A 16070-nucleotide genomic window follows, 5' to 3' on the forward strand; every position below is an offset into this window, starting at 1 on the left:
TAGAAGAATGGTTTTAAATAATTTTGAAGATATAATGTAGTATGTACTAACCAAAGTAAGTTAAGGTAAATTTATTTATTTGATTTTATACGTACATATGTGATTTTATAAATTGCATACGTGAAAGAAAATCTTACTACTTCTATTTGTCCATAAATCTCATAAGGACCGCCCAATTAAACAAATGTGTAAAAATTCTGATGATAAATCAAGTATTCGTATTTCAGAGGTTACGAGTTGAAGTAAGATCGTGGGAGATCGGGTGAAGGACTTGAATCGTCGTGCGACATTTGATCAACAAATGTTACGAGGTCATGAAAATCAATGAGTTAAATGTTGTTTTGACTATTATCAGGACATAAGTCCTTGGGCCACAACTATTCACGTGCGACGCTGTCGCTAATAAGTGAGGTATGAAGGATAAAGCATGAGATAGGTAGTTTGGTTAAAACGAGTTTCTCGTATCTCAACAATTAAAAAAATGAGTATTATTTTCCTTACTCATGTAATAACATTGGAATTTTTGACTGAGTGGTGTAAAATTTTCTTTGACTCGCTTTCTATTCCGCATGTCACAATATTGGAATTTCTATATGAATTACCGTAATATATTCCCGTTGGCCAGACGCCATTATATTTCACCAATTCTTAGTTTTATTCTAATATCACTACATAAGGTCAGGTCACGTGGTCAACCTCGAATTTCAGCATAATTTTCTCTAGAACGATTTCTTAAACAGTGTGCTAAGGATAGCACAAAGAGACAAAAACATCAAAAGTAATGAATAAGAGTAACGATGACATAAAAATGTCTTTGAAGTATCAAGAATCTTTAAATGTCAAGAATGACGTTTCCGGTTCGCAAAGCACAAAGGCACAACGGCACAAAGGCACGTAATATAACAAGAATGTTATATACCTAAACATAATAGCTGACATTGAAATGCCGAGCATTTAGAAGTCAAGAATGACATGTCGCGTAATATAACTCAAACGTTATGTACATAACCATAATAGATGACATAGAAATGTCGAGAATTCCAGAAGTCAAGAATGACATCCATCGATTTCACTAACCGAGGTGTTCTTATAAAAGACAAACTCTCATGCGTCGGAGGATATGTTTAAATTGGAATGGGAGTTCTTCCCGTATTCAGAACATAAGAAGGAGATGTACGTACATGAAAACAATATACATACCAATACGATACAAATAATCACATATAATAATATATTATAGGCCTGGCTGTTGACTAGACTCACCAACGCACCCTATTGACTCGAGGTAAAAACATCAATGCAGCCTAATTCCCTACAACCAAAGCTCTGATACCAACTGTAATGGCCCCTCGAGTACTCTTAACAGCTCCGTTACTTTGTCCCACAACTTGATCATAACTCCAAATGAATTTAATAAATAACCTTGCATTCTTTATTTAAAAATGATTTCCTATAAAGGAAACCTACCAAAATATGTAATTTTAGAAAAACCATACATAAATACTTAACCAAAAGTTGACCAAAACAAAGTCAACAAACACCCACAATTTAATGTATAAAAATAGAATGCAAGTTAATGTTTAACAAAAGATGTCATCATAAATATGCAGACTCTCTAAGCACAGCGGAAGCAATCAATCATGAACCTTAGAATAAAACATGCGCGTAAACTGTCAACAAAAATGTTGAGTGAATTATAGGTTTAATATTGCAAACAATAATTAATTTAAACCATAAAAATTTATGTTTGAAAACATACAGACTCATTTGGACCACAAAATTATATGCTCGAAAACATATAAAACATTATTCCATTAACCCGTGAGCCACCTGGTAATCACTTAACAACTCCATACCGTTAACAAAACCAATATAAAAATATACACTGAACAGGTGTATCTTCCAAAATACGAAGTACTAATATATTCCGTCTATAACTGCTAGCGCGACTAGCACGAAATGGGGCCGTCAGGCCCAATAGATCTATCCATAGGATTCGCGTTCACCAGTAGAAACCAGTGATTAAAATTACCAGATTAGAGAATATTTTCGTTCGACTCACAATGAATAATTTAAACCAATTTTCACTTGTGTCCAATATGTAAAATAAATTGCACGTATTCTCATCCCAACAGATTTAAAATAGAAAAATGGGACTATAACTCACCTTAAAGCAAATGAAGCAACAACACAAAAATGCGAACAGCAAATGGTAAAGTGACCAAGTATGATCACAACTCCGACCTATAAATAAAGCGGGTCGATATAAATAACTAACTTAGGTCAAGCCTTAGTATGATAGCTATAGTATTTGTTGTAAATAAGCATAGATCAACACTCAATATGTTTCGGTATGATAGGGACAGCGTTTAACACGTACTTTCTATTTTTAGAAAGTCTCTATTTTTAGCAGGTTTCTATTTTTGGAAAGTTTTTATTTTTGGAAAGTTTTTAACTTAGGAAAGTTTCCTTAATTAGAATAGTCAACAAAAGTCAACTGAAAGTCAAAGTCAACCAAAAGTCAACTCAAAAGTCAACTCAAAAGTCAACCTTGGTCAAACTTAGTCAACATTGAATTTTAAAGTGTATATTATATTAATATAAAGTCATATATGTATAATCATGTCATATCATAAGTTTAATTAAATTAAATTGAATTATAAAGTTAACAAAAGTTTAAATGATATAATTAATATAGCATAAGTATTTAATTAATTAATTAAATATTAATCTTAACATAAGTATTATTAATTAATAATAAAATTTTAATCATATCATAAGTATTATTAATTAATAATGAATTATTAATCATATCATAAGTATTTAATTATTAATTATAATTATTAAACCATAAGCATTTAATAATTAAATTATAATTAAATAATAACTAAGCCTTATAATAATTAATTAATCTTTATTATAAGTCTTGATATAATAATCTCATGTCATAAGTTTAATACTTATCATAAGTATTTTTCATTAATAAAAAAATATTATTAATCATAAGTTTTAATTATAAGAATAATTAAATCATAATGTAATTATTAAATTTTACTTCACAAAACCCTAAACCCTAAACCCTAAACCCAAAACTCTAAATCGGGCTAAATTTTACTTCACAAAACATGAAGAAAAAAAACGTTAACATTCTTCACGATCAATATTATCTTGAATGTTATTTTTGTCGATCGTTTTCCCACCTAAATAATAACATTCATCACGAAGTGTCTTTTCTAAATTTTCATATTTTTGTGTGATCTTGATGCCTGAAAAAAAATCCAAAAAAACGAAAAATAAATTTTTTTTTTCTTCCCCCCGATTGATTACTTCCCCATTGATTCTGCCCCTATATATATAATAATTAATTCAGTTTAATAAGAAAAAGACGCATACACAAAAACTTTTTGGTTTATATATATATATATATATATATATATATATATATATATATATATATATATATATATATATATATATATATATATATATATATATATATGTATATATGTATATAATATTAGGGGCAAGATTATGGGAAGTCACCAAATGGGGGGAAACATTCAGGATCACACATTCACTCCTAAATCATAGGATCTTATTCCCTACCTTTGTCCCCCTAAAATGGGTGGAGTGGTATTTTCGTCATTTTAATTTTTTTTCAATATAAATGATTTTTTCGAATTTTTTTCCCGATATTTTTTCTTGATATTTTTTTCTGAAAAATAGTATTGTTTACAATGTATACTATTCTTTCAAAATGAATATTTAACATTTTTGAGTTTTTCATCCTGAAAACTAACATTTTCGATGATTGTTAACTAATTTCATCCAAAGTGATTATTATTATTTTTAAAGAATTAATATTCTATTATAAAAATATTACTATTTATTGCCTAAAAATTAATATTCTTTACAAACAATATCATTATTAACGAAAAATATTACTAATTTATCCCCAGAAATTTAATATTTTTTTAAAGAGTTATAATTTTACCGAAGATTACTACTAAATTAAAGTGTATTTATCAAAATATGTACAATATTCATATCAAAGAGATACAACTCATATATGAATACACAAAAAAACACATACATCTAGTATCTAGTATACATATAACAATATCTTTGTTATACTTCGTATTTATTAATTATTATGTTGTTAAACAATAGTATATATATGTTAAATATTGTTTCAAAAGAATATTATTTTTTTAAAAGAATGTTTAATATTTTCATTTGATACTCACTATTTTTCGCCTATAAAATATAACATTTCGATGAACGTTAACCAATTCGTTCAGAATGTTAATATACTTTTTAAAGAATAATATTGTTTTCTAAAAAATATTACTTTCAAAGAATAATATTATTTTCTAAAAATGTTATTCTATTGTTTGCCTAAAAAATTAATATTCTTTATAAAAAAATAAGATTCTTATCAAAGAATATTGCTAATTTATGAATAGAAAATTAATATTCTTTTACAATAAAAGCTAATAAATCATCCGAGTAGTATATATTATTATTATTAATTATTAAAATAAATTAAATGTATATAATATTAGATATTATGTTGTTAAAAACAACATATCATTAATAATGTTTCAAAAGAATAACATCCTTACAAATAACATTCTTTCCGATCAATAAATTCTTTTTGAATCGCCTAAAAATTATTGGATCTTAATTATACTCAACACAATCAACGTAAATATCTATTGAAACAAAAATCCTTGATAATATATCTACACATATAAAAACACATTCAATTTGTATCAAAATCAAATTAATTACAATAACAAACTCATTATTTATACTTGCATAACAATACACCGATTATCTATTACAAAAAAATTAATGTCAAAATAATCAGTTTACTCTTTAATATATGGTCACTTCACGTACCACATCTTCTCTCTTTTCTAAACTTCCATTAACCACAAGGAAACTTCGTTTATTGATTACTTTGTACATCATCTAAAGTGAGTACATATACGGTTGCAGATATATGGCAGTTGACGAAGACTTCGTTTTTCGGTTACAGTGATGCTGCATAACCAAATATATATATGCGCATATCAAAAACCTATGAGTTGCGATTGATCTCGTTCAACTTCCTTGATTCTTGGACTGTTGAAGATCTGTGGAAGAGTTTTAAATCATATGGATAAATACGAGACATTTACTTGGTAGGTAAAAAACTAGAAAACGGATGTCGATTCGCTTTTGCAAGGTTTGTGCGATGAACAGTTACTCGCCAAACCTGAGAAGATTACCTTCAACGGCATACCTATTAAGATATTTAAGGCCAATGAAAGAGATGGCAAATCTCATTTCATTTAGCCTCATCAAGGATGGCACAATGGTGTTCGTGAACAATATGATGAGATGAAACAGTATAATAACGGTGAACAAAATCAATATGGTGAATGGAAACAATATGTCAATGCATTTAGAGACGAACGAAGTTTTAATGATGTAGCAAAGAATCATAGTGAAGATCTCAGGGCAAAACTAAACAAGCAAAATGAGGAAGACTTGAGGGTGAAATTAACAAAGATTTAGGATGAAAAGGTCGAGTCGAGTGATTTTATGGAACACAAATCGGGAAAAAACAGGTATACTGAGGAGAGAACTATCACAGTGAAACAACAAAACCATAATCTACTTGGGAAATCTATCATATGTGAATTGAAGAGTCTAGATGTAATGTTTCAATTCAAAGACTTATGCATGGCAGAGGGGATAAACAATTTTTGTATAAAGTTTCTAGGAGGATTGGATGTACTAGTGGTATGTAAATCGACTAATGCATCAAAAGGATTACTATGAACGCAAATCATGCAATACATAAATGGTGCAACTACGTTAAAATTCTAGATAATTCGAATCGATCTCCGGGAAGATTAGTTTGGATCAACATTAGTTGTGTTCCGATTACTTGTCGGAATGAAGAAATGTTCAAGTCGATTATTGGTTGGTAGGGTAAGATTATTGAGATGGAGAACTGCAGTATTGAAGATGGTAACCAGAACCTTAATGTTGGAAGTGTTTTAGACCATGTTCGCAACAGTAGCTTGAAATTCGATGGTTGGGTTAAATTATTCAACGGAGAAACCATGTTATATGTTAATGTCAATGGCGATACAAATAGAATGATAAGGTTTGACTTCGTTGCTAACGATAATTCGGAAAGGAATAAATCAGAAAAAACAAACTCCGATGATGATGATGATTATGTTGATGATACCTTCAAGATTTCAGATGATGACAACCTTTTCAATTTAGACCGTGAAATGATTTTGCTGGTAGAGAAGATGATAACATGAAGGAGGATACCCTAGTTAATGGTGATAACTCCGGTAACTAGGGCCGGTGCCGGAGTAACAAAAGTCTTAACGACGAAGTGTCTGGAAACGGTCACATCCTCGGTAACTGTGATCGGACCCAGAAAACTCAAACACCAGAAGATGAAGAGTCAAGATGTTGAAGTTTGAGAAAAATTTCCAAGGAAATAATGAGAACGTGTGCACAGAAGAAATCAAAAACCCTACCCCCGATAAAACCAATAAATGCGAGGGTAATTCTCAAGGTACAACGCCGTATATTAACAACTCTTTTCCAGAGATACAAAATGATGGTTTGAGGAATGACGGATTTGGAGACACTGAAAAAAATTTGGGCCCATATTCTTTTGGGCCAAACAACACAAAAATGTAACGAAGAGTCATTCGGCCCCAAAGTAGACGATTCCGGTATAAGGGAAACGGGCCAATCTGGGTCTAAAAATGGAAATCAAGCAAGCCCACTCAATAATAATGTTGAGCTGGATAAATTGAATGAAGTTAATGGACCTATTTCAACACCACCCAGAATGAAAAAATCGAGTGATAATGGTTCGTCTCCAGTTCAAAAGTTAAAGAGCAAAAAACAAAAAGTACAAAAAAGGGCACAAAATACATCGATAGGAGTAAGAAGGATCGGGAATTATGTGGCGATTTTAATGAGGTTAAGGACCATTCGAAACAGTTTAATTGTGTCTATGTTGATTGTAGAGCGAGGCGTCTTAACAACTTCATAGTCTCTAACAACCTAATAGATGTTTCGATTGGTGAGAGATTTTACACGCGTGTTAGTGATGATGGTACCAAGTTTTGAAACTTAGATTGCTTCCTCGTTTTGGAAAAATTCCATCAACTATGAGGAAACTTATCGGTAGTAGCATTGGATAGAGAAACCTCAAACCACTGCCCGATACTTTTAAAGGGCGAGATAAAAAATTTTGGTCCAATGCCATTTAAAATATTTGATGTTTGGTTGGAAGAAGCATGCATAGATTTGATCATAATGCATGGTCAAAAGCAATTGTTGTTGTAAATCGTAAGGATTGCGACTTTCTAAACAAACTGAAAAATGTTAAGCAATAACTTAGGTTGTGGAGCAGAGTGAAATTCGGGCAACTAGACGATATAATAGAAAATATAAAGTTCAAAGCTTTAAACCTTGAGGTAAAAGCCGAAACTACTGTGTTATCATCTACGGAACTTGAATCATGGAAAGTGGCTAAGAAGTATTGGATGTAAAATGAAAGGATAAAAAAAATACGTTAAGACAAAAGGCGCGTGTCAATGGAACCTCGAGGGAGATGAAAACACTAGGTTATTCCATTATGTAATTCGAAATCGGGGCTTAACATTAACGAGTATTGGAATGAAAATCCTCAAGATATAAAGTCTGAAGCGTTTAATCATTTCAAGCGAGTCTTCCAAGAACCGGATTGTTTGATACCTTCATTGGAGGACCTTGTCTACCCCACGATCTCCACAAATGAAGTTGAGCTCTAGAAAGTCCTTTTCTTGGGTCAGAAATTTGTGATTCCATTAACAATTGTGGAACTACGAAACCTCCAGGCCCAAACAATTTTAATTTTTTTTTTTTGGGATATTATCAAGATTGATCTTATTATGGCTATCAATTGGTTTTCGGATAGGAGTGAGATATCGAAGGTATGTCACGCCTTTTTCGTTACGCTCATTCCTAAAATTTAGATCCGATGGGGCTCGGGGATTTTAGACTGATTAGTCTAATCGGGAGTTACTATAAGATTGTTGCAAAGATACTCTCAAATCGACTCCGGAAGGTTTTACCTTCCCTTGTTGACGTGGAACAAAGTGCTTTTATGAAAGGTCGGTTTATTCTTGACGGGGCACTAATTGCTAATGAAACCCTCGACTTTCTTAAAAATAGCCGAAAAAGAGGAAATGTTCCCAAAGTTGACTTCAAAGGCGTTTGACAGTCTTAATTGGCACTTTCTTTTGGATGTAAGAAAAAGTACGTGTTTCGGTTGCAAATGGAGGAGTTGGATCTCGTCATGCCTTAAGTCAGTATCCATCTCTATCTTGGTCAATGGCTCTCCTACTAACGATTTTTTACTTGGTAGGGGTGTACGTCAAGGAGATCCGCTTTCCCCTTTCCTTTTTATTATCGCGAACGAAGGGTTAAACATCCTCACTAAAGTGGCGTTGGAAAGAGGCCTTATTAAAGGGGTAGAAGTGGGGAACGACAAAGTGGTGGTTTCGCATCTACAATACGCGAATGATACACTTTTTTTCGGTGAATGGAGTCGCTCAAACGCCTTGAATTTAATGAACTTGCTTAAATGTTTCGAGCTAGCTTTGGGTTTGAAAGTAAACTGTTAAAAAAGTTGTATTTATGGTGTGGGGGTCGACCATTCGAAAGTCAATGTTCTAGTAAACTATATCGGTTGTCAATTTGGTAAATTCCCATTCACCTATCCTGGGTTGCCCATTGGGTCGAAAATGAAAAAGCTGAGTGATTGGTGTCCAGTTATAGATAAATTTAATAGTCGACTTTCGGAGTGGAAAATGTGTTCGTTGTCTTTTGGAGGAAGATTAGTCCTTATTAAATCGGTCGTCTCTAGTCTACGCTTGTACTATTTTTCGCTCTATCGTGCTCTGTCATGGGTGATCAAACTACTCGAGGGTGTGAGGAGAATTTTCTTTTGGGGCGGGTCGGGTACGAGTACAAAAATTTCATGGGTTAAATGGAAAAGCGTCATTAATACTTATGAAAAATGGGGGTTAAACATCGGTTCTTTAAAAAGTAAAATCTCGATCTATTGAGAAAGTAGTGGTGGAGGTTTAAAACCGAAATCGATTCACTGCATTCCTGGTCTTCGCGGTGGCTTAGTGTCGGAGAGTGAAAATAATTCCTCTCCGACTTTAGGCACTTGGCGAAATCTTATTGTTACAAGTATAAGCTTGGAAGACTTTAAGTGCCTTTTAGAACTTCCTTCATCAAATCTATTGGAGATGGCAGATCAACTTCTTTTTGACACGAGCATTGGCTCGAAGAAGACAAATTTTGAAATTTCTTCCCCCGGCTTTACATGGTAGAAGCTAACAAAGACTCTTCGATCAAAGACAAATTAGTTGCTAAAAATGGAGGCTTAATACATCTTTAGAACTGGATTCGTGTGCCTGTGGGGAGGACTTCGGGTGAACTAGACAACTTGGTCAACTTGCTTTCACCATTTTCTTTTAACCATGATAACATGGACTTATGGAGCTGGGCCTTATCTTCAAACAACATATTCACTATGCGAAATCTATCCTAATTAATAGATGAACAAATACTTGGTTCATACAGTTTGTTTCAAGGCACTCGCCGAAACAATCTCACTCCAAAAAAGATTGAGATTTTTGTCTGGAGAGTACTAAAAAAGATTACCTGTGCGGATAGAGCTCGACAAAAGAGGAGTAGATTTTTTTTTTTTTTTTTTTTTTTTTTTTTGAACGGCTATGTTAGTGGTTAGCTCACGTATCCGCGTTGGGGGAAACCGCCACCATCCCATTCGGGGCAGGCGGGGAAAACCCCCTGGTGAGACTCGAACCCGGGTCTCCTCGAAACCATGCAAGCATGGTTACCAATGAGGCAAAGCCCCATTGGCAAAAGAGGAGTAGTGTTAGATGCCCCTTATGTGATTTCAGATGTAGATATGGTAGAACATTCCATTATCTTTTGCAAATACTCTCGTGATATATGAGAGCGAGTATATAGATGGTGGAATTTGGGTTACTTCAGTTGTTATGATATGGTTGAGCTCTTAAGCATTAATGGTTTCAACTCATCTTCGTATTTCGGAAAAGCGGTGTGGCAAGCTTTTAAATGGGTGTGCACGTATTTAATTTGGAAAAATCGGATCAACAAGGTGTTTCACAACAAATATTGGAAACACTCCGAGTCTCCGATGGCTCTAAATGAAATTCAAATCAAAACGTTCGAGTGGATTTCGTCTAAATCAAAAGGAAGAAAATTCAATTGCCTTACTTAGTTGTCTAATCCTAATGTATATCTTAACATGTCGTGATTTCATGTATGTAAGGGCTGCCAACTCTGCAACCCTCTGTAGCTAGCAATCTTTTCGTGTGTTTATATCTTGGGTTATCCATGTCACTGTGAGGATTTCCAAGGCTTTGTTCATTTTCGAGTTAATAAAATTTCATTTGATTTTCAAAAATCAAAAAATAAAATTTAAAATAAAATTAAAGTAAAAGTCGCATTACAAGCTGGATATTACGTGCCAACTTGTAAACAGAATTTCATCACAGAAGTTAAATGTCGTGCCGTTTCACGAAATTGTTTGTCTGTTCTTGATATTGATAAACCGTCAAAATCAATTTAAATATAAAAAATCGTACTTGTCTCTCTAGAACATAAAAAAATACAACATAATCACTTTGTTAATCTTAAAAATTATCTGCCAAAGTATTGAGTGAGTTTTTTTTTTTAACTCTTAAAAAAAGATATTCAATAACAATTTCGTGTTATCCAGTTAGTAAAGGTTCGGAAAAACTTATTTTGAAATATTTTGTACACAATTAAGGAATTTGTCAAGATTATCATTATACGTCGTTGCACATTTCTAATAATAATTATACATTATCAACAGTAGAAATTAAAAGTTTTTTTTTTTTACCGATCGAAATTTTAAAACTTGTCGAATTTGTAAATTTCTGGATGAACTAGCCGTTGGTTTGTAGCATTATCTAACTCGATCAAGTTAATCACAAAAGCGTATGGAAATGATGTAATTCGGTGCAAAAAAGAAACATGCTTTTAACAAATTGTTTCTATTTGATCGAATTTTATTTAATGTAATGACAAAAGCGTATCGATTATAATCTACTCTACTCTTATATTAGCCTAAAAAGTGATGTCATAAATAGTATTTTTTCTTCTTTATAATAAATCAAAAATAAAAAAGAAAAATTTTTAGACCATGATGCTGATGTCATAAAGCATTTTATTTTATAATTAAATCAAAACATTATAAATTATCAAACTAATCTAATTTAAAAAACTGAAATAGGTATAATACATTCAAATTTCAAATTTAAAAAACTGAATAGAAGTATGTGAAATAAAAATGAGTAAAATACCGCTTAATTTTTTGAGCCTCTCAAAATTGCAGAGCACTCTTCTTCTAGGGTTTCTCAATTACTTCTCCACACCCATTTCAATCATTTCCATTACTCTTTACAAATCCACAAAAACAAAAAACAATTCTTAATCACTCTTCACAAATCCGCCAGAAGATGATGAACTCTATCTGCTACGGAGTACAATCTATAGCCGCCACCATCTCCGCCATCGCACCACGCTGCCAATCGATTATATTAGTCCGTTGATCTTCAAGAAATTATGCATCTTTTCATCATCTTCTGGCTTCATCAGCAGGTTATAGTCTTCTTCTTGAACTTTTTTTTTTTTCAATTACAACCTGATTTTGTGTGTTAGGTTTTTTGGCTCAAGTATACCTAAAGGAAACTCTACTACTTATACTTCAGATTCAATACCCAGAGGTATACGAAGTACTTTTTACTCTTTTGCCTCTTGGTGATGAAGTTTTGATTGTGTTGCTTACTAATTTTTGAAATGTATATTTGGTGTTTGATTTTGTTAGGTTACAATATATGCAACGGGAAATATAACAGAATACATAAATGAAGATAATGAATTGTGGTTAGTATTTACGGAGTATATTGACTTCTTATTTTTCTGTTGTTTTGGTATATATATATACAGGCAGATTCATAGTCGAAGTGTCGATGAGCAAGATTTCAAGTTAAAATACAAAGCTTTTAAATTTTTTATTATTTCAAATCTCTTAACTGGACCATGTTGTAGTTGTTGTTAACTGACGACTCTCATAAACCTGCTATATTCTCCGTGTCAAATCCCACATTGAATAATATGTCTTTGTGAATTTTGTATATCATCCTCCAAGTAAGTCATCACTTTTATATTTTTTTAACCCATGAGTCATGAACCAGATGAAGGCGCTGTTGATGATTTCAAGCATCCTGGTGAAAATTGGTGGATGTTGGAATATTATTATTTGTGGAGGATGAATTTGGGTACATTCTTACTTAGTTTTTTTGTATTCACTTTCATGCCTCTGCAATGCATTGAGTACAACCATGACAATGATTCTTGAAGGCAAGGTTTGTTTTTTTCTTTTAATAAAATAGAAATTTCATATTTACTCAGTTTATTGGGCCAAGATTACTGCAACAATAAAGGAATGGGTCATTTTTGTCACCATTTAGCTTATTTGGGTTTGGTTTGCTACTCTGTCTATGATATGGGTTTTTTTTTGTATGTGTGTCAAACTTTTATTGTTCCCCGATAATTATGTTTGATATCATCACAAGATTCATTTTTGTGATCAATTTCACTAGAAGATATATAGTTTTTCAGAATCTAACTATGCTAAAGTGATCTTATTCTTGGACCAGAATTTTATTGTTAACTTCTTGATAGCTTATTCACTCACAATATTAGTTACTTTTATTGATGTTTATTTTTGTTTATGAGTTTTGAAACAGGGTTTCTGGACATGTTTATAGCAAGTCCAGTCTGTCTCGATCAAAAGTAGAAATGAAGAAACTGTTCCAAGCCTGTTAGAGTTGCCGAGTAATGAAAAAAACCATGTGGTATGTATTAACTGATTGCTCACATCATTAGTTCTCTTTATTTTTTCATTTAAACCATCACCGGTCATTGCAAATCTTGATACCATATGGAAATTGAAGGTTCACATTCTTCGATTGTGGATGACTACTCTTTCAACTTAACATGCTCATTATGGATGAGAGGATTGGTACAGCTTTAAAGTTAATAATTTATTGTTCTTACTTTACATTGTTACTCAACTTTTTAAGGATTTGTAATTTTGTAGACTCAGAAGATGCAAGCAACTGTGAAAAGGTTTTATTTTCGGTGTTTGACAATGTTTTGTAAGTACATCCTTTGTTTTTGTTCGATTAAAAAATTTATGGTATTTAAGTAAAATTTGAAGGTACCTATAATTTGGCTATTTAGTAATAATGCATAAGTCAGTCTCTTTTATATTGATAATCGACGCCTCGAAAGTTTTAGATGTCAAGAGATATTTATGTAACTCATGTTCCATAAAATGTTTTAAGTGTGTTTTTCCCTATAAAATGGTATGAAGTAGTGGTTATTAACCTTCATGATGCACACTAAGAGTTTCAAAACATCTTTAAGTGTTTTTTTTCCTATAAATTTTGCATTTGTTTAAGCTTTAACCTTATGGATTCACATTGCTTCCATCAGGCTTTCTTTTCGTTTCTGTTCGATCAGCCTATACTTGCAGTTGCAATAATGTTGATTAGTATTGGTATATGTGGTTTTTTGGCACATGGTTAATTCAACCAGTTTGGCTATTATTATTGTTTTTGGCTATGTTTGTTTTCACATGAATTTCTTTTGATGTATGTTGAATATCTTATATAGTCTGGTATTTGCTATGATTAATCTGAGTCAAGATTAATACATTATGGTAGTAAGCAAGAGGATGAAACTTAGCTGCCATACATATTGTTATTCTGTTCTGATTTTAATTTTTGTATTATGTACAGTATTTTATTGATGATGCAGGTATGCTATCATTGTGACTTATAATGAATCTAGTTGTGGCTATTATAATGAGCAACGAATAGTGATTTATATATTTTTTATGATTGCTCAAGGCAATGTTTCAGATATGGAGGCGTTGAGGCACGATCAAATGAATTAGGTACGTTCGGGCTAATTTTATACCTTTTGAACTATTGTCTTCTATTAAGAGATACTTGCAGGTTATTTCTTAGAGCAGTCCCAATGGTCCGCCCAGGACACCCGCCCACAGCCGCCCAGCCTGGGCGCTGATGGCACCACCTCCGCCCAAGTCCCGCCCAGTATCTAGCCCAGGTGCTCCGTCTCGCTGTTTGTCTTTTTCTTTTTTAATTTATTTGTTTTATATTTGAGTTTCATAAATGGAAGAAATTGAAGAAAGATAGAGATGAAAAGTTGTGGAAGAAAGTTGCAGGAGGAAGAAGTGAAGATGAAGATGTTTGATATTTTTAATTTTTATTATTTTAATGGTGGGTCCTACAAATTTTGTGGCTAATATTTATTTACAGAGTACTATTCTCATATTTTATTTTATCTTTAAATATTAAAATCAAAATATTAAACAAACTAATTTTTAAGTTTCAAATGTGATATAACTTAATTTAATAATTGATAATTTACTTAATAAATATGATTATATTTAATATCAGTAATAAATAATATTTAAAGTATTTTTAATTTAGTTAAAATAATTAAATGTGAGTCCCAATATTGTGAGGAAGGAGTGTCATTGTTGGGAGTGTTTAGTCCTGAATTTAGTCCTGGGAAGGAATTGAGATGGAAGTGTTGATGTGGCGCTGAATGGTTGGTTAGTCCTGGAAGACATCATGTCACCATTGGGAGCACTCTTATATACAAGGCACTTTCATAAAGTTTATAACTGTTTTTTTTTTAATTTCAATAGGGTAGGGTCTATGGAGGTTACCTTTACGGATGAGAGCAACAAGTACAATAGTTCTTGGAATTTAATTATGAAAACGATTCAATATGAGCGAATGAAGCTTGATGCAAGTAGAGGAAAGGTGGTTAAAGGAGAGGAGACAATTGTTAGGTATGATATGTATATTGATTTGAATTTTTAATGTTTCTGATCTTATTATTTGAGTTTTGTTTGAGATGAATGATTAATTTATTTTGGATGGGTTATGTTGTAAAGTGAGGCTCCTCGATTGGTGATAAGATTAAGTTAGACGGCATAGACATAATGTTTTGTGATTTTTGTATAACTTGCGAAAAGTTATTAGTGATTAGTGATTACATGAGATGGAGAGATGAGTGTGTGGTTAAAGAGAATTGGTTTGGTCTATAATTTTAGTTATAAGAATTAGTTGTAATGCTATATGTTAAGGTTTGTAAAATGTTAAAACCAATTGAATATAATTGATGTAGAATGTTACAACATATATAGTACATATTAAACACCTAAACAACTTATATTTTATATTTTTTCATGAACAAATCCGTGAATTCACGGGTCTTTTAACTAGTGTAATGACAAAAGTGTATCGATTATAATGTAATGATGCATGTTCGAATGTTAAGTTTAGATATTTAAAATTACACTAGATGTAGAGGCGTTTTCGAAAAGGGCAAGATGGACATTATCTATCTTCGGATGGTTTGTATGATTTTATAAAAAGATGCTCTTTAATTTAACAAAAGTCAACCAATTTGGGAGTCCAGCCACTAGTCACAAACAAAAGTACAACTTGTTTCCGGCTAGAATAAAAATGTCAATTTTGTTATAATAATGCATCAATTATTGAAGGTGGCTAACAATCAATTATTGAAGTTGGATAACAATTTTATATATAATTCATAAAAGTCAAATATGTAACACTCTTAATGTAGTATAAATAGGCATGTATGGTAGCCATTTAAAGATGTACCAATTCTCTTGAAATATCAATATACTCCTTATACATTACTCTTTGTTATTTTCTTCTCTCTTTGTTCTTATATATAATCATAACACGTTATCAGCACGAAGTGCTCCGTATAATCAAGGTTTATCTAAGCAAGCACAAGTCACTAATCAAGGTAATAAAAAAAATTCTTTAACGATATCT

The 16070-nt window shown here is 32.0% G+C and overlaps 1 long non-coding RNA gene across 3 annotated transcripts; it reads left to right on the forward strand.

Annotated features, from left to right (window-relative positions):
• The first annotated feature begins 11518 nt into the window (after positions 1-11518).
• LOC139893247 (uncharacterized) lies at positions 11519-15344 on the forward strand. 3 transcript variants are annotated; one of them, XR_011774423.1, is made up of 8 exons: positions 11519-11885; positions 11987-12045; positions 12357-12527; positions 12912-13019; positions 13119-13186; positions 13265-13322; positions 13987-14125; positions 14906-15344. It is a non-coding gene; the product is annotated as an uncharacterized lncRNA (long non-coding RNA). The 3 variants fall into 3 exon arrangements; XR_011774422.1 differs by having other exon boundaries at positions 12912-13186; XR_011774421.1 differs by having other exon boundaries at positions 12912-13322.
• Positions 15345-16070: the final 726 nt, after the last annotated feature.

Source organism: Rutidosis leptorrhynchoides, chromosome 2 (assembly GCF_046630445.1).
Source record: "Rutidosis leptorrhynchoides isolate AG116_Rl617_1_P2 chromosome 2, CSIRO_AGI_Rlap_v1, whole genome shotgun sequence".
In the NCBI taxonomy this organism is placed as follows: Eukaryota; Viridiplantae; Streptophyta; class Magnoliopsida; order Asterales; family Asteraceae; genus Rutidosis; species Rutidosis leptorrhynchoides.